At 39.0% G+C, this 19,058-nt stretch overlaps 1 pseudogene across 1 annotated transcript in view; it reads left to right on the forward strand.

The window, feature by feature from the left end:
- The first annotated feature begins 246 nt into the window (after positions 1-246).
- LOC149840394 (aspartokinase 2, chloroplastic-like) overlaps positions 247-19,058 on the forward strand; it is a 33,963-nt pseudogene continuing 15,151 nt past the window's right edge. Inside the window, exons 1-4 of the transcript XR_016431393.1 lie at positions 247-1,770; positions 2,520-2,602; positions 9,559-9,599; positions 9,961-10,115. The product of XR_016431393.1 is annotated as an aspartokinase 2, chloroplastic-like (transcript). The remainder of the gene's footprint in view (positions 1,771-2,519; positions 2,603-9,558; positions 9,600-9,960; positions 10,116-19,058) is intronic.

A 19,058-nucleotide genomic window follows, 5' to 3' on the forward strand; every position in this document is an offset into this window, starting at 1 on the left:
TGTTTCCTTTATACACATACAGATACACCCAAGGTTTAATAAACTTAGGTTTTATTCGTGTTCTTGTGACACAGGTTGACGTGCCTGGTCGCCCACGAGTCGCTGGAGAAAAAGCTCACAGTCTGCGCCCATTTTCTCGAGCTGAACCCACCAGGAAGTTTCCTATAAAAGCCGGGAGCCACAGACGCTTGTCATCGCGAGCCGTCGAGTCCGGAGGGAGCGGAAAGGTTGAACTGAATACTATCAGAGACGAGAGAGAGAGAGAGAGAGAGAGAGAGAGAGACCACGACTTCTCTTTCGGTCTTTTCCATGCATCTCCCTCTCTCTTCTTCTCCCTCTTACCATTTCAGCTGCGGTGCCGGCCGCCAGAATCCGCAGTTTTCTCGCGTTCCCTCGGGCGGACGGGCGTTCATATTCTCGACTGCAGTCGGAAGGGAACGGAGTCGGAGAATCTCGAACGAGAGGTTTCTAAGGGAGTTCTAAGCGGTGACGTCTTCGGAGATTTCCTTGCTCAGTGATTCAGATCTTGTAGGAGCTCCTTTTGTGTGTGTTTTCGTGGAAATTTGGCTTGGAATTAGTAGCATTCTTGTTCCAGAGTGGGATTCTGGGATTTCCGGGTCTTGATGTGAGAGTTTGGACTTCATCATGAATTCTAATGGTTTTCTGGTTATTTTGAGTGTTTCGAAGTGAGATTTGTGCCCCCCCCCCCCTGGTTTTGAACGTTTTCTAGAGTTTTTTATGAGTTCTGCGTATGGAATGGTGGAAACATGCAGGCTAGAGGCGAAATCGAGCTAAGAAGGACGTGCGCAGGAGATTCTTGTTTTGATATTGTGCTTCGTGCTTAGATCTGTGAAGTTTTGCTTCAGACGATTGCTTTTTATGCTATTTTGGTTGATCTAATAGCTCATATATTCCTAGGCCATTTCATTCGTCGAAACGACTGAGGATCGGTGGGGTTTTTCTCTGAAAGGGCTCTCTCGATTCGATTCTTTGGTCTAGAAACCCTATTTTCAATTTTTGAGGTTTCCTTTGGAAGATCTTGTGTATTTTTAATTGTTTTACTTGTTCTCTATATTAGGAAACCCTGGATCGTCCGATAACCGATTCGTATAGAGGACTATAGTAATTTGATTTGTTTCCCTTGAAGAGTGTTCTTTTAGCATAGAGGACCGTAAGTTATTAGAGAACTGGATTTTGGTTTGGCGTATTAATCTCTTTAATCAAAAGGGATCAATTTTTTGGGGCGGTTTATTTGAAGGAAGGTATTCTCTGTGGTTTCCTAGGTTTAAGAAGCCTTAGTTTAGCTGATTTGTTCACTCAACCTACTCGAGCTCAAGACCGGAGCTCTATTTTTCATTTTCCCCATTTGATGGCGGTCTCTCTCCAATCCAGTGTCCTCTGTGTCCCTATTGTTCCAGGAACAAGCTCAGAAATGTTTTCTTCTGTATCCTCAATTTCATGTAGCCAGATCACATTTGCAGCCTCTGTGCGCTCTGTGAGAGAGTTGACACATAGGAGGAAGAGGGAGGGAGGCTGTGCAAGAAGAGATTTGAGTGTCTGTTGTGAACAACAATCTGTTGTTGCATTATCAGAAAATTTGGATGACAAGTGGGAACAGGCAAGTGAAAATGTGCGTCAATTGACGTGTGTGATGAAGTTTGGTGGCTCATCCGTGGCAACTTCAGCTAGAATGAGGGAAGTTGCAGAACTGAGGAGAGCCCCGTGATTGTTTTGTCGGCAATGGGGAAGACGACTAATAAACTTCTAGAAGTGCGTAAGTTATTCCGTACATGAAATTTTAGTCCTTCTTTGAATGTCTGTTGTCTAAATCTGTTTGTTCTTAAAAGTGTATGTATGGACTGCACCTACAAATTAGGTAGCAGTCTCTTTATCTAATTGACTCTATTCAATGCAATAATAATGAGGATCCACCTTCTTTCGGTGAAGTCGATGCTTGAGATATACATATACCACGTTCAGTGAAAGTTTCACCTGAACAGCTGAATACCCTCTGGCCATATTCGTTGCTCTAATTTATTTTGCTAGTTTTTTTTTTCTCTTTTCTTAGATGAAATCTTTGATATGCGAGACAGATTCTGGTGTAAGACAGCTAAAGACTCGTGCAACCCATCTAGCTGTGCTACTTGCTCATGCAGGATAGTTATGGAAATATATAGAGAATAAAATTTTGTGATTTCTTTGTCAAAAAAATTTATTTATTGGCTTTTGGAGGAATAAAAAAAGGAACAAAATCTTGCGTGTATTACAGTGATAACGTATCCCAAAGTAATAGGCTGCTTTTCGTCCCTCTTTTTCGGTTGATCTAAACTCTTGTCACTTGCACTAAAGGTGTAATCATTGGTTTTATTGTGTGGTCAAGCCATTGTGGAAACTGGAAATATGCATGCATGTTTTCAGCAGCTTATATGATTTATTCTTCTTGCTTTAGTCAAGCACTAATCTCAAGGATTGCATACAATATGCTTTATGGTTATTGAACTTTTTGTGCTTTCTGTTAGGTTGGGGAAATGGTTGTTAGTTGTGGTGTTAATAATGTCTTTGCAATCGATCAATTGCATTTTGTAAAAGAATTGCATCTAAAGTGTAAGGTCATATGACCATAAGTGACTCTTGGAGTGGCTATTCCAACAGTCACGTTCCAAGAGAAGTGTCTCTTGAACAAACACATTTCAAGAGAAGAGTCTCTTGAGGGATGAAGGGATTTCTCCCAGGGGTTGTGTCCCAAAGCTTGAACTCTCTTCTTTGTCTATAAATACAAGTGAAACAGTGTATGGAAAAACAACACAAGATACACAACAATTCTTAGCAAGTAAATAAGAGAGTTGAGAGTTCGGACCCCCTGGCGATTTCGAGCGTAAATGCGAGGCCTTCATCCCGCTGCAATTTCGGCTTGGTGCAAAGTTGTTTTCTTACATTGGTATCAAAGCCAGGTTGTGCGGGCGTGACAGATCCTTGTCAGTAAAAGTGTGCACGTCAGTATTTCTGCATCGCCATCGTCAAGAAAAAGAAAAACAAAAACAAAAAATTCAAACAGGAAAATAAGCAATTAAGGTCAGTGAAGATTTTTTTTTTTGAGAAAACTCAGTTTATCAGGGTAAATAAAAAAAATAATTTATCGTCAGACCGACTCTGGCTTGCGTCGAAACCGCGCACGTCCAAATCGGGTTTTAGTGGTTTCCTCCATCCTATAGGGTTGCTGCCGGAAAACCCAAAACGTAGCAGGCGACTGAAGAAAGTCGGGCCAACGTTGGTACAAGTTGATCTGGCGAGCTATTGCCGAAAAAAATCGCAGGCAGTGACAACAGCTAACGCCCAAACGGAATAGGAACCGGCAGCTCAGCAGAAATCGCACCCGGCTGCAACCCGTTGCCAAAAAAAGCATCTGGTTGCCGCCCGTTGCCGGAAAAGAAAATGAAATAGAGGAAGGAGAAGGGGGAAGAGTAGAGCCTTACCTGCGCAGGCTGGAGGAACCTGCCTGAGGAACCCTTGTCGGAGATTCCAGCAGCGGCAGGCTCCCTCTTCTTCCTCAGACTGTCGGGGTTAGTCGCCGGGTACTGCAGTGTATGACGACCGTCGGATAAGCCGTCTGCAGCAGCGTGCGGCGGCTGTCGGACAGGACGCCTGCAGCGGCGTGCGTCGACCGCTGGTCACCCAGTCTCAAGCGGCATCCTACCGTCGGCTGATAGCCGAGTGCCGTGAGCACTCACCGAAACACCGACCGAACCCCCCTTTTTTCGTCTACAAAGACATCAAACACGAAAAAGAGGAAGGGGAAAGGGTTTCTGGCTACCTAGGAATCGTCGGCAGGCCGGAGGGAGTTGCCGGAAGAATTTTTGCCAGAAAATCGAGCACTGCTTCGGCGGCCCTTCTATGAATTTTTTCCCCTGAACCTTTCTTTTAACGAAAAGGAACCCTAATTGGGTTCCTCTTTGTTTTAACGTATAAGGTTAAAAAAAAAGGTTTCATAATAAACCTAAAATTTTATTAAAAATTCTGAAAAGGGGTTACCTTTTCTTGAAAAACAGAAAAACTGTTTCTTATTTTTCAAAAGGGTGGTTCCTTTATTTTCTGTTAAAATAAGGAAATCTCTTAATTTCGAAAAGGCATTGATTTCTCTAAAATTACAGAAAGAGGATCAAACATTTCTATTTAACTCAAAATTTTTATTTTGAGGTTTCTATTTTCAATTTTGCTTAAAAAGGCTTCTGCCTTTTTGGAAATTGCAAAAAAGTGTCTAAACTTTCTGATTAACTCAAAAAGTTGCAGAAACAGGTTTATGTGTTTTTGTTTACACAGAACCCCTTTTAAATATTTTTGAAATTGCAGAAAAGCGGTTTTGAGTTTCAGAAAACCACCTGTTACTTATCTTTGTCAAAAAGTGCTTAAAGTTAGCATTTTTTGTGAGTTTCTTGCATACTTAAAGATTGTATTGCATGATAAACTAGTTTAGAAAGATTAAAACTAGTTTTAGTTACAAATATCAGTTAGAATATACTTTATTAATTCTTATATTTGTTCACAATTAGGAAAATAGCAAATCGAATAGTCATAGCTGAATTGTCCAAAATCGAAAAACTCAATGGGATGAATTTTGGAATGAGGAGAAGAAAAATGGAATATCTATTGACACATGACAAGACCCTATACGTATTGAACAATGCAAAATTTTCATTAACTGATAAATCAACTGAAGAAGAGAAGAAAGCTTACAACAAGTTTATTGAAGACGATCAACTTGCTCGAGCAACTCTTCTAACATTTATGCAAGATGAAGTCATCCGAGTATTTGAAGATTTTGACACTGCAAAGAGGATGATGAAAGAAGTCAAGAAAAAATATGATATGACTTCAGAAACCCATATTCAACTTCTTCTAGAGCGGTACAAGTCTTGCAGGATGAAAGAGTCAGATAACGTAGTCGATCATGTGAATCAAATGCTGGTAATGGCTAAGGACTTAGCCATAGCAGGAAATGATATTCCCGAGCGCATGCAAATTTCCACTATATTAAATAGTCTTCCTCCAACATGGAAGATGGTGTCGATTGTCGTGAGATTAAACCAGAAAAGCCTTACTCTAATAGAGCTCCCTCTTCAATTAGCTCTTGAGCAAGAGCAGATGTCAAAAGACAAAAAGGGAGAAGTTATGAATACTCAAGAATCCTTTCCAGCAAATTTTCACAAGTTCAAGCCTAAAGGCACATTCTTTAAGAAATTTAAGAAGAATAAATTCAACAAGAAGCGTCCAGTGCAAACCAAGAACTCCAAGACTACAATCAGGGGAACATGTTTCTCTTGTGAAAAAGTTGGGCATTTCAAGAATAATTGCCCAAATAGAACCAGGAAAGAGACTCCAGGAAAGCAAGTAAATGGAGAACGAGAATTAGTATGCATTGTATCTGAATCATTAATCGCAGATAGTGATCTCCGAGAGTGGTGGATAGATTTAGGAGCGACGCGACATGTGTCTAAGACAAATGAAGGACTTGTGGAAATGAAGGAGTTGAAGCCTGGAGATCATAAGGTGTATATGAGAAATAACACCTATAGTGATGTGGTTGGGATAGGGACTTATAGGCTTCAAGTAGAAGGGACCAGTCTCCTATTAACAAATGTACTTTATGTACCTTCCATGAGAAAGAATCTTTTAGCAGTGGGCGACTTTGTTAAAAAGGGCTTCGAAATCCGCTTTCGGGGTGACAAGGTCACTATTGGGAAAGATGGAAAAGTGAAGCTCATTGGTTTCTATGATGCTGACCATGGTCTTTTTCGTCTTAATGTAACTCCTTCTACAAGTAATGCAATGAATATTTCTGGTTATATTGATTGTGCATTTAATGTAGATGCATATTTATGGCATTTAAAGTTAGGGCATGTAAATATCAATAAAATGAAAAGAATAATTCGCATGAGTTTATTACCTTCCCTTAAAAATATAGAATTTGAAAAGTGTGAACCATGCATATCAGGAAAAATGACAAGAAAACACTTTCCTAAGGGAAGTAGGTCATATGATTTGTTAGTTTTGGTACACACAGATATTTGTAGACCTTTAACCGTAGAAACACATGAAAGAAAATCATATTTCATCACATTTATAGATGATTACTCTAGGGATGGATACATATACCTAATTTCTAAAAAATCAGAAGCTCTAGAAAAGTTTAAGGCATACAAACATGAAGTTGAAGGATTATTAGGAAGAAAAATCCAGGTTATCAGATCAGATAGAGGAGGTGAATATAACTCTGATGAGTTTAAGTCCTTCTGCACTGATAATAATATAACTCCTCATACAACAATGCCTTATACGCCACAACAGAATGGTGTAGCAGAACGAAGGAATAAAACTTTAATGGATATGACAAGATCCATGTTGGCTCATGCAAATCTTTCCAAAAAATTCTAGGGAGAAGCAATTTGCACTGCCATGTATATCCTGAATAATGTTTCTTCTAAAGTTGTAGAGCTTACTCCACATGAATTATGGACTGGTAGGAAACCAAACTTGAGTCATTTACGAAAGTGGGGGTTACATGCTCATGTGTTAATTCCTAGTCAAATGAGAGACAAGTTAGATAGTAAAACTATCAAATGCATCTTCATGGGATACCCAAAGGGATATCGTCTATATAATCCTGAAAAAGGATTTATAGAGAGTAGAGATGTAGAATTCTTGGAAACTTAAGAAAGTATTTTTGATCCTGAAGATGATGATGTCTTTCTGGATATCATAAATGATCCTGGGATACCCATTCAAGATCTAGGGCATAACGATCCAGTTGTGAATAATGAACAAACTTCACAACCAATAACTGGACAAAAAAGAACAAGAACTCCTCCATCGTATTTGAATGATTATTATACATTCTTGGGTGAGGAATTATGTTATTCCATGGATTTGGATGAAACTCTTGATAACTTGAGTTTTGAAGATGCGATTGCTTCTAATGAGTATGAACTCTAGAAGGAAGGAATGAAAGATGAGTTGGACTCCATAGAAAAGAATGGAGTTTGGGAACTAGCTACCTTGCCTAATGGATATAGAGCAATTGGTAGTAAATGGGTTCTCAAGAAAAAACTTAAGGCAGATGGATCTATTGATAGATTCAAGGCCAGATTAGTAGCAAAAGGCTATACTCAACGATAAGGGATTGATTATGAAGAAACTTACTCTCATGTAGCCAAACTAGCATCTATTCATATAATTTTGGAATTGGTAGCTTATTTTGATCTTGACCTATATCAAATGGATGTGAAAACAACCTTCTTAAATGGTGAATTAAATAAAATTATTTTCATGCAGCAATCAGAAGGTTTTAAAATTAAAGGTCAAGAAGATAAAGTATACAAGTCAAACAAATCCTTGTATGGACTTAAACAGTCACCAAGACAGTGGTATTTGACCTTTCATAATGCTATAACCAAATTGGGTTATAAGGCAAATAGTCTGGATCACTGTGTATATGCCAAAAAAAGTGGGAGTAAGTTTACTGTGTTATCCCTATATGTTGATGATATATTAATTGTAGGGAATGACATAGACATGATAAGTTTGACTAAATCATGGTTTAGTTCTTGATTTGAAATGAAGGATATGGGTGAGGCTTCATATATCTTTGTTATTAAAATCCACAGAGATAGAAAATCGAGATTGCTATGTCTGAGTCAAGGGAAGATATTTTGACCACATTCTAAAGAAATTTAGAATGGAAAGTACCAAGGCAAAAGGTACTCCTGTAGTAAAAGGCCAAAAATTAAGTAAGAATGACTGTCCAAAAGATGGACAAGAAAAGTTGAAGGTTCTCTATGCTCGAGCAATTGGAAACTTGATGTATGCAATGCTTTGTACTAGACCTGACTTAAGCTTTGTTGTAAGTCTAGTAAGTAGATATCAAAGTAACCCTGAGCTTTCTCACTGAAAAGCAGTGAAGAGAATTTTTTGATATCTAAAAGGAACTAAGGAACTTAGCTATACTATCAATCAAATAGTTTAAAGCTTGTAGGATACTCAGATGCTGACTTTGTTGGTGATAGGGATGAAGCAAAGTCCACCTCTGGTTATGTATTTATGTTAGGAGGTGGGGCAATTGCATGGTCTTGCAAAAAACAAGGGTGTGTGGCACAACATACCTAGGAAGCTGAGTATATAACTTGTAACATGGCAGCTACATTTGGTGTGTGGATAAATCGTTTCTTAAATGAGTTAAAATTGGACATTCCAAAAGATCCAGTTCAACTATATTGTGACAATAAAGTTGCTATAAGACTAATACAAACAGGAGCAGATAGCTCTAAAAGTAAGCATATTGAAGTTAAGTATCAATATATTCATGATATTCTTATGAAAAAGGAAATAGCAGTGGACTATGTTCCTTCAAGTGACATGGTAGCAGACCCGCTAACCAAGGCAGTCACTGAGGATCTATGTCACATGGGTGCGGGTGCGGAGATTCGACACTTCCAAAAAACCCGAGTGCGGGGGTGTGGCAGGGGCAAAAATGTAAATATATATATATATATATATCATGTATAGTCTATATGTATGAATGTATGGTAGCTGTTAAGGTCCATGACATTTATGCCCAACTTACTTTTTACCATTTTTTTATCTTATATGGTTGTCCCCAAAGATGAAAGTGATGAGTTGTGGAGCCTGATTCATTGTTTTTGCCCTTGCAGGAAGGGGGGTTCGGGGGCTCCCCCGGCGCGAGTCCAGGGGGGCCCCCCTGGCGGGGGGTTATAGGGGGCAGCAGCCCCCCCCCCCCCCCCAAAGATTTTTTTTTTAATTCTGCAGCCTATTTCATAGGGCAAAAAATTTTAAAAAAAAATCCAAAAAAAATTGGACAAAAATGACCCTGGGTGCGGTCAACGCACCCAGGGTCGGGTTGACTGCACCCGCGTCGAGTCGCGTCGACGCGGGTGCGGCACCCTGCTAGCCGAATCCCTGTGACATAGCTGAGGATGTTTTCACTAGACATGTAAGTCAGATGGGACTCAGATATGTCTAAGTGGTAAATGAGTAAAGATTACTCAGAAAGTGTGTATGCAAGGTTCCGGTTGAGAACAAACATATAAACACAAGAAGTCCCTTATGGCCAAGTGGGAGATGTAAGGTCATATGGCCATAAGTGACTCTTGGAGTGGTTATTCCAACAGTCACGTTCCAAGAGAAGTGTCTCTTGAACCGACACATTTTAAGATAAGAGTCTCTTGAGGGATAAAGGGATTTCTCTCAGGGGTTGTGTCCCAAAGCTTGAACTCTTTTCTTTGTCTATAAATGCAATTGAAACGGTATATGGAAAAACAACACAAGATACACAGCAATTCATATCAAGTAAAGAAGAGAGTTGAGAGTTCGGACCCCCTCGCGATTTCGAACGTAACTGCGAAGCCTTCATCCCGCTGCAATTTCGGCTTCGTGCAAAGTTGTTTTCTTACATAAAGTAAGGAAAAATTTTCCTGCTCACAACGTTTAGTAGGTATTCTCAATTATAGACCAAATTTCACGGTATCTTGTCTGCTTATATTTCTTCAGGACTGTTGATGAGCTAGAATTGCCCAGATCAACAATTTCTGGTAAGGACTGCCTTTTGTAATTTGACATGTGATAGCATGTTGGCTAATGTTTGTGCTCTTCTAATTTTGTATGTTTTCTTCCCATTTTCCAAAAGGCATTCCCTTGAAAAAAATATAATTAATGGTGTAAAATGTTGAAAAAATCTCTGGATTTTTTTTTAAATGACACCTAAGTTTTTGCTGCAACTAACCTACTAGGAATTCTATCTGGAGGGAAGTGGAAATAGGCGCTTAACTTTGATTAATCAAAGCAATCCATGTTTTGGACCACAGTTTCTGTACTTTTGTCAGCATTCAGCAGAACATTATCATTGTTGTTGACGAGATTGAATAAGCTTATGAGATACAACCGATTATCCAGGGCTGCTCGAGGAGTTCGAACAACTGCTGACTGGAATTGCCTTGATGAAAGAGTTGACACCTCGCACAAGAGACTATCTAGTTTCTTTTAGAGAGCGTATGTCTACATGGATTTTTGCTGCATACTTGAATAAGATTGGTGCCAAAGCCCTCCAGGTATGTTATTGTACAGCTTGACATGTATGCTAGCTGCATATGCTCATGCAGGACTGTGGAATCTATGCAAGTACTTGCACTAATTGTAGTTTTTATTTTCTCTATTTTGTTTAAAGCATTTCTCATTTCTTTGGACACATTATAGTTATGCTACTGTAGCTAAAAGATTAATATACATGAGTTTTTGTTGCTTCAAAGTTCAGACATGCCATAATTGTTAAAAAAGAACATTTTAGGTCTATATAAGAGCAGTGGAGCATCTATAGAATTGATTCCTGTGTTGACCTTAAACATTGAAAGTTCATTATGTTTTCTTGCAATTTTTTGTGCAAGCATGTGTGGACATTCAGATAAAGCTCTGGGTTGCATTTGCTTTAATATGAGGTTCCTTTGTACGTTAATTCTTCACCCTTTTTTCTTCTAAGAAACAAAAAGTTTAGATTCAATACATGAACGTCAATAGAAAGTCTCATCACTTTGATCTCTTATGATATGATGGAGACTCGTAAAAGACAATTATGTTTTTCATAAACCTGAACTGTTTAACCATGTAGGAATTTGCCAACTGGCTGGAGGTAAATTGATTAACCCCTTAGCGGTGAAAAAAACTGATTAACCCCTTTCAACAAACAGAGGCAATGATTTGAACAATCCATAAAACAACTGCCAACCATTTAAGAGTTTAAGACAAAGACAAGATTAGTCACACAAACTATCGAAACCAGAAAATGATTGTATTTTGAAGAATTAAATTGATGTTTTTAAGCAGGATAGCACCTGAGACGATTAGAGAACACTGCTTTAATTCAGATCATTCTCACCTAAATGTAAATGTACTGTCTTCAAGGAGTCCAGTAGATGGGCAAATCTGCCCACTCATTCCAATTTGCAGCATGAGAACTTCTGTTGTGGAGCTGAATATCAAATAGCGTAGAGATGTGACCTATGATAGTTGCAAGCCCATGCATTGGCAGCTTCATCATTCATAAGAATTAACCCACTATTTCCAGTTGACATTGAGCCCTGAAGCCGCATTCAAATCCCTATATGGATATAGTTGAGCAGTATATTTTTATAATAGCCAAGCTGGAAAACAACGGACTTGTTAAATATAAACCTGGAGGGTGATCAACCATGAGGAGTGACCTCCTTAGAAAAGAAAACCCATTGTTTGTAGTAAGGGTGCCCATTTTTTCCACATGGAAAAGGAAGGAGGGGATGTGGTGTTCCAGCTTTGAAGAATCTACCATTGAACCACGTCACATTTGATTATGGCAGAGAAACCATAGAGAATTTACTCGGTCCTAGCTTTGTTATGTTCAATCAAATTCATTTGTTGTGGGGATGTACAATTGGAAAACCCTGATTGGCCACATAAAATACCTTTTAAGCTATGTCACAGGGATGCCCTTTTTTGCCTATGTAACTGTGCTGAATGGATTCGGTTTGGTTGAGTAGGATACAGTTTGACGATATCCTACTGATGTTTGTCTCAATGAAAAGAAAATACTCTATTGGCTAAGACTATCATAACCCCCAACCTTTTTCACCCATCACCATATTTGGCTTATTTGACCTTCATTTTTTAGGCCAAACGCTTAGTCAAATATCAAATACGTCAAAAATAAAAAAATCTAAATTTGCCCCAGCCCCTGTGTGCAGCACCGTCTATGAAAACCCTAGGGGCAGCTTCTTTTTGTAAAGGAGAAGGATGTCTCCTGTAGTTCCCATATGGGACTGCACCATGTATGAAACCGATAGGAGTAGGCCTGATTTTTGTAAAGGAGAAGGATGTCTCCTTTAGTTCCCATCAATATGGAAAATGTAGTTAAACACACATTTACAATAGAAATGTTCATAGAACACAAAACTTAAAAATAAATAATTTTATTAAACATAAAATTCAAATAATACAAAAGAAATAAAAATTATAAAGAATCCTCGCTATAGTACACTCACATCACACACACAATCCTAAAACTACTCATTACTCTCTCAAAACTCACTTATGCACACACTCACTTATTTATAGAGGGAAGAAAAAAGAAAAATGTGAAGAAGGATCGCCTTCTAGCCGTTGGAGGGAGTGAAACGGTTAGAAATAGTCAATATATATCCATCTTAACACCCTCCTCAAACTTATAGTGACTCACTGTAAGTTTGAAATTACAAAAAAAGAAACCCATTACAAAAAAAATCTTCATAGACTTCATCAAATTCTTTCATTTGGTGTTTCTTTAAAGGGTGCTCAATCATATGCTCTATCACACAGAGGATATTCAATATCATCAATTCTTGATATGCTCGAAATGTCTTTATAATCATCAATACCGCTAATATTTGGAGAACCTGTAAAGAGAGCAAAACGAGAGCAATCTAACAAGAAATAACTATACTTATATATATATATAATGCAAAAAAGATGGTCAAGCACACAACCATACAATATATAGAAGATAAGTTCATTTAACAAATTTTAAAATCATTTAGAGTAAGAATTAATTTAAAAAATCATTAATTTCAAACATGATAGTCATTTATCACTTTAATCATTTATGAAAATCGTGCACACATATATCTATCACAAAAAGGCATATTAATGCATAACATGCATAGATTTTCAACATTATCAATACAACAACAACAACAACAACAACAACAACTACGCCTTCATCCCAAAACAATTGGGGTCAGCAATATGAACCAAAAAAGAAATTCATTTCGGGTCTTCCACATGAATCCTTTTCCTCCAATCATTTCTATCCAATGTCATGTCCTCGGTGAGGTTCAAAGCATTCATATCCTTTCCTATCATCTCCATCCAAGTCTTCCTAGGCCTACCCCGACCTCTTTTAACTAATATATTTTTCCATTTCTCCAACCTTCTAACTGGAGCATCATTAGGCCTTCACCGAATATGTCCAAACCACCGTAAACGATTCTCTCGCATCTTATTTTCAATGGGTGCAACACCTACCTTCTTACGTATCTCCTCGTTCCGAATCTTATCTTTTATTGTATTTCCACACATCCATCTAAGCATCCGCATCTCAGCTACACTCATTTTTTGAATATGATGTCTTTTGGCAGCCCAACATTCCGTACCATATAGTAAAGCGGGTCTAATAGTCGTCCTATAAAACTTTCCCTTCAACCGCAATGGCATTCTACGATCGCACAGCACTCCAGTTGCACTTTTCCATTTCATCCACCCAACCTTTATCCTATGATTTACATCTCCATCAATTTCTCCATACTTTTGAATGATGGATCCCAAATATTTGAAATAATCATTCACCGGTATTTCTTGCTCACCAAGCTTCACTACACTTCCATCACTACTTCGTTGCTTACTAAACCGACATTCCATATATTCAGTCTTACTCTTACTCAACTTAAAACCTCTAGCTTCCAATGTCTGTCTCCATAATTCTAACTTAGCATTAACCCCAACTCTAGACTCATCAATCAAAACAATATCATCAACAAACAACATACACCACGGTACATTTTCTTGAATTGATCTCGTAAGCTCATCCATCACTATCGTAAATAGGAAAGGGCTTAAAGCAGATCCTTGATGTAACCCAACCGTTATCGGAAAATTGGTTGTCACCCCTCCACAAGTGCGGACATTGGTTACTACTCCTTCATACATATCTTTAATTATACTATGTACTTGAGAGAAACACCTTTCTTCATCATTGTCCACCAGAGAACGTCCCTAGGTACTCTATCGTATGCCTTCTCTAAATCAATAAAAACCATATGCAAATCTTTGTTCCTCTCCCTATATCTTTCAATAAGTTGTCTAAGAAGATGTATAGCTTTCATAGTTGATCTTCCAGGCATAAAACCAAATTGATTCTCCGATATCATGACAACCTTCCTCAACCTAAACTCAATCACCCTCTCCTTAAGTTTCATAGTATGACTCATGAGTTTTATACCACGATAGTTTGTGCAATCTTGTATATCACCCTTATTCTTATATAAAGGCACCAAAGTACTCTTCCTCCACTCATTAGGCATCTTATTTGTTCGCCAAATCAAGTTAAAAAGATTTGTCAACCATTCTAAACCTTTCTCTCCCAAGCATTTCCAAGCCTCGATAGGTATACCATCTGGGCCAACTGCCCTGCTTGATTTCATTTTCTTCAAAGCCTCTGCAATTTCTTTCTTTTGAATGTTCCGCATGAAGTCACGATTTATCTCATGAAAAGGAATGGAGAAGTCTCCAAGATCTTGAGCATGACTATCATTAAATAGCTTATCAAAATAATCTTTCCATCTCTCCTTAATCTCCTCATCTTTGACAAAAACCCTTTGTGTTTCATCTTTGATACATCTAACCATACCCAAATCCTTCGATTTCCTATCTCTCATCTTTGCAAGCCTATAAATATCCTTCTCGTCTTCTTTGGTATCCAACTTGTCATAAACCTCCTTATATACCTTAGCCCTCGCGTTTCGAACAACTTTTTTAGCTTCCTTCTTTGCTATCATATACTTCTCCAAATTCTCATTATCACGACTCTTACTTAGATTTCTATAACACTCTCTTTTAACCTTAATAGCTAATTTGGCATCCTCGTTCCACCATGATGCATCCTTACCTAGTGGTGCACCGCCTTTAGACTCACCCAATACCTCCTTAGCCACTTTTCTCATGCCACCTGCTATCTTATTCCACATTGATTCTGAATCTTTCTCGAGACACCAATCAGCTTCCTTAACTACCTGCTCTACTATGTCACAGGGACTCGGCAAAACAGGTGCCGCACCCGCGTCGACGCGACGCGACGCGGGATCGCGTGCGGGTGCGGCACCGGGTGCGGTCAACACGACCCTGGGTGCGGTCAACGCACCCAGGGTCATTTTTGTCCAAATTTTTGTGCGAAAAAAAAATTCCCCCCCCCCCCGATGAAAAGGAGGAGGATTAGGGCAAAAAAATTTTTTTGCCCTAATCTCTCCTCTCTCTCCCCCTGAGCTCGAGCTCTCCCATCGCCGCCCCAGCTCCGCCGCCCCCAGCGTCGCCGCCGCCCCCAGCTCCGCCTCTCAGACTCCTCTCGGCTCCTCCTCTCGGCTCGCAGGTATGTCTCTCACTGTCTTCTTGGGTCGGCTGGGGAGGGGCCGAGCACCCCCCCCCCCCCTCTCTCGGTCTCTTGTTGGGTCGGCAGGGGAGGGGCTGAGCCTCCCCTGCTCCCTCATTTTCGGCACAGGAGGGGCCGAGCCCCTCCCCCATCTACCTCTTTTTTTTGGGTCGACAGGGGAGGGGCCGAGCCCCTCCCCCATCTTTTTTTTTTTTTGGGTCGACAGGCCATCGTAGAATGCCATTGCGGTTGAAGGGAAAGTTTTATAGGACGACTATTAGACCCGCTTTACTATATGGTACGGAATGTTGGGCTGCCAAGAGACATCATATTCAAAAAATGAGTGTAGCTGAGATGCGGATGCTTAGATGGATGTGTGGAAATACAATAAAAGATAAGATTCGGAACGAAGAGATACGTTAGAAGGTAGGTGTTGCACCCATTGAAAATAAGATGCGAGAGAATCGTTTACGGTGGTTTGGACATATTCGGCGAAGGCCTAATGATGCTCCAGTTAGAAGGTTGGAGAAATGGGAAAATATATTAGTTAAAAGAGGTCGGGGTAGGCCTAGGAAGACTTGGATGGAGATGATAGGAAAGGATATGAATGCTTTGAACCTCACCGAGGACATGGCGTTGGATAGAAATGATTGGAGGAAAAGGATTCATGTGGAAGACCCAAAATGAATTTCTTTTTTGGTTCATATCGCTGACCCCAATTGTTTTGGGATGAAGGCGTAGTTGTTGTTGTTGTTGTTGTTGTTGTTGGGTCGACAGGCCATCAGTTTTTTTTTTTTTGGGTCGACAGGGGAGGGGCCGAGCCCCTCTCCCATCTGTTTTTTTTTTTTTTTGGGTCGACAGGGGAGGGGCCGAGCCCCTCCCCCATCTTTTTTTTTTTTTTGGGTCGATAGGGGAGGGGCCGAGCTCCTCTGTCACCTTCAATGCCTACCCTTTGGTCTCGATGATTGCTTGGCCACGGAATTGGCTTCCAATGCATGCTACCAGTGTACTTATTAGTGAACCGAGTAATGGAAATAGCCTCTCCTTTAAGAGCCTTTCTTGCAGCAGCGAATCAACTAGAGAGTCCTGAACATTGGGGAGTATGATGTTCTGCTCCACTGTGAGCCTGAGATTCCCTGTTCCATAGGTGTCTGAGCGAGCTAGCTCAAGCATGTCGTCGGCCTGGAGGCGGCCCACTAGCACATGGAGACCAACAAAGTTAAGCCCTTTCTGCTTCTGGGGGTGAACACCCAGGTACTCTCTTCTAACCCAATTCTTGTGTACCATATCTTCCTCTGCTACCCTCTGTAGCTCCCCTGCTGGCATTCACTTTGCTACCTCTGCTCTGAATCCTACCACTCCCTAATTGAGCACATACCAGATTACTAGTTAACAACACCATAGAAATTGAAAAGAATAATACCAAAATGCATCACTACACTGAAAATTACTGGAATTAATTCTAAACTGTATATTATTTGGAAGTTTCCCTGAATTGCTATCGCATCCTGTGCCACAATTATCTTGATGAGCACAAAAATTCCAATAACAAACTCAGTTGAAAATCTCTTTCATGAAGAAAAACACTGAACATCCAAACATAATACTGAGGCACTGAAAATTTCTCATAGTTTCATAAAGGCAACATTATCAACATCAAGAAGTGATATTTAGAGAAGCATTATATCAGTTATCTAATAAAAGAAAAAAAAAATAATGCATTGCTTGCTTGATTATGATGCCTCACGTAACATTGATTGCATTGATTGATAATTTGATATTTAGGTTGATATACTGCATGCATGATGAATCATATTATGAGTTTATGACAATGTTTACTGTTAAATGTTAAACTGTTAAAACTTCAAAATTATATATATATATATATATATATAATTTTTTTTTTTACATTTTTGCCCCTGCCGCACCCCCGCACCCGGGTTTTTTGGAAGTGCCGAATCCCCGCACCCGCACCCATGTGACATAGCTGCTCTACAAACATTCCTTGTTTAGCTCCTTTCAGTGCCCACCACTTAATTCTAGGATCTATCCTATGTCTATCCCTTTTGCGGCATTGTCTAATTCTAAGATCTAAAATTAAGACTCTATGTTGTGTAGCTACACTTTCTCCCGGTATAACCTTACAATCGATGCAACAACCCCTATCTCTCTTTCTAAGTAGGAAAAAATCTATCTTACTCGTATTAACCCCACTTTTAAATGTTACTAGGTGAGACTCCCTCTTCCTAAACCAAGTGTTTGCTAAGATCATATCATAGGACAAACAAAAATCTAAAATCCTTTCTCCACTTTCATTTCTTTCTCCTATACCATAGCCTCCATGGATACTCTCAAATCCATCCCTACTAATGCCTACATGTCCATTAAGGTCACCGCCGATGAAAAGCTTTTCTCCATAAGATATCCCTTGTACTACTCCATCTAAATCTTCCCAAAATTGATGCTTAATGGAATCATCTAAACCTACTTGAGGTGCATAAACACTAATAATATTAATAATATCCGTACCTAATACTAATTTAATAAGTAAAATTCTATCACCCTTCCTACGGACCTCAACTACATTATCTATAAACTGACGACTCATAACAATCCCTACTCCATTCCTATTCCTATTTATTCCTGTATACCAAATCTTATATCCCCAAGGTTCTATCACTTTAGCTTTCTCACCTACCCATTTGGTCTCTTGAAGACATAAAATATCAATCTTTCTCCTACACATAACATCTACTAACTCTACCAACTTACCAGTTAAAGACCCTATGTTCCAAGTGGCTAACCTAATTTTATGGTCTTGGACTAACTTCTTTACCCCCACCCGTCCAACAAAGTGAGGGAACCCTTGCCTATTTGACACCACACCTGAGCGCCGGTGTGACGCGTCGCTTCTGGGCAACGACCTAGCAACCCTTGCCCATTTATCACTGCCTCCGGGCCTAGAGAGGACAGTAACGAAATTCTCATATTGGTTTATTTTCATAGGGTATGACAAAGTTTTTATGCTGGCTGTCACAGGCCTACCGCAACCCTCCTCCTTTATCCGGGCTTGGGACCGGCAGTGTATAACTAAACAGTTATACACAGGCGAGTTATTTTCAACATTATCAATATCATGAAAAAATAACTCACAAAGATATATAAATAGCAAATCATTTTTACATAACGAAAGGTAAGAAATTATTTTAATTACTCAATAAAATATTTAAGAAAAGTCAAATACATAGATTAATTTCATTTTAGAAGCAATATTAGCCATACAACTAAAATGGTCACTTATGGACCAATTTTAAGAGATAATAATGAAAAATCTTTCAAGAACACATGCGTAGAAAACTAACTAATGAAACCAACAATATCTCAAAGAAATACCACAATGGCTACAACGAGATATCAATACAATGGTGGTCACTTGTGGACCAATTGAAAACACACAAACAACTCACAAGGTAACAATAATATATCCTTCATTATCAAATGCTTAGAAAATATTAATTAAACTTATGCAAAACATGCAAGACAATCAATCATGGAACAAATCATGCAACTAAAGCATATTAAATGCAAAAATGCATGAAAATGTTTCAATAATCATTTCTTATACAAGAGCAAATGAGTTTAGAATAATTACAAAGAGATTTAAAAATCACACAATAAATGATATTAGTAAATCTTAACACTAGTTTGACCACCACAAGCAATCACCTTACCAAACCTCAAATCCTCAAAAATCAAGATTATCAGTTACTAAAATAATAGCATAATCTCAATGCCACTTATGAGTTAAACAAACACACAAAAGTGTGAATAAACATCTCTTATCTACATA

This window comes from Nuphar pumila, chromosome 4, assembly GCF_984573655.1.
Source record: "Nuphar pumila chromosome 4, dmNupPumi1.hap1.1, whole genome shotgun sequence".
NCBI classification, from domain to species: domain Eukaryota; kingdom Viridiplantae; phylum Streptophyta; class Magnoliopsida; order Nymphaeales; family Nymphaeaceae; genus Nuphar; species Nuphar pumila.